Source organism: Dromaius novaehollandiae, chromosome 2 (genome assembly GCF_036370855.1).
Source record: "Dromaius novaehollandiae isolate bDroNov1 chromosome 2, bDroNov1.hap1, whole genome shotgun sequence".
Classification (NCBI taxonomy): Eukaryota; Metazoa; Chordata; class Aves; order Casuariiformes; family Dromaiidae; genus Dromaius; species Dromaius novaehollandiae.
In genome coordinates, this window is record NC_088099.1 from 640,001 (window position 1) to 641,195 (window position 1,195).

The following is a 1,195-nucleotide window of genomic DNA, read 5'->3' on the forward strand; positions in this document are numbered from 1 at the left end:
TGAGGCCTGGGGGCCCTGTGGGGAGCTGGGGGGCTGGACAGCCAGGGTGGGGTCTGGGTTTTGGGGCTGGGTGTCGGAGGGGGCTCCCCAGCATGCCCCCACCCCGTGGGGCAGGCATCATCACCGCCTCCCGGGGGGTCCCTCGGCACCCCAGGCACCCCCTGCCCCCAACCCACCCCCCGGCACCCCCGTGCCCCCAAACCTGCCCACAGCCCGGGACAGGTCTTGGAGGGGGGGAGGGATGCGTGTTGCAAAGGGGGCACAGCCCCACGGGGGCTGCAACGCAAAGCAGGGCCCCACACCCGCCCTCAGCCCCACTGCAGCGGAGGGGCTGCCATGCAAAGCAGGGCCCCACACCTGCCCTCAGCCCCACTGCAGTGGAGGGGCTGCCATGCAAAGCAGGGCCCCACACCTGCCCTCAGCCCCACTGCAGCGGAGGGGCTGCCATGCAAAGCAGGGCCCCACACCTGCCCTCAGCCCCACTGCAGCGGAGGGGCTGCCATGCAAAGCAGGGCCCCACACCTGCCCTCAGCCCCACTGCAGCGGAGGGGCTGCCATGCAAAGCAGGGCCCCACACCTGCCCTCAGCCCCACTGCAGTGGAGGGGCTGCCATGCAAAGCAGGGCCCCACACCTGCCCTCAGCCCCACTGCAGCGGCAGGGCTGGAGCACCCCTGGGCTGCTGCAGTGGGGCAGCAGGGCACGCCGTGGGGCGCTGGGCACCGTGCTGCCTCTCCTTGCTCTGCCTTCTGCCCCTCAGCTGTGGGGGCTCCCCACGGCAGCATTTGGCAGCCTGCCCCATGCAGGGGGGTCTGGGAGCCCCGGGGCCCCTGTGGGGCACATCGTCCCCTCTGATCTTAGGGGCTTCTTCACCCCCTGCAGAGCCCCACCAGATGGGTAGGGAAAGGAAGGAGGACACCCTGCCCCACAGCATGCCCCATGGCACAGGGTCTGCCCCACACTGTGCCCCATGGCATGGCCTGCACCATCCCATTCCCCTGCTCTCGGGTCACTTCCCACAGCCCACCTCGCCCCACACTGTGCCCCACAGCATGGCGTGTGCTCCCCCACCCAGCCCCACATCCTGTCCCACAGCATGGCGTGTGCTCCCCCACCCAGCCCCACATCCTGTCCCACATCCTGCTCCATGCCTCTTGCCCCCCGTGGTGCACTTCCCCCCCCATAAAATAAACTGGA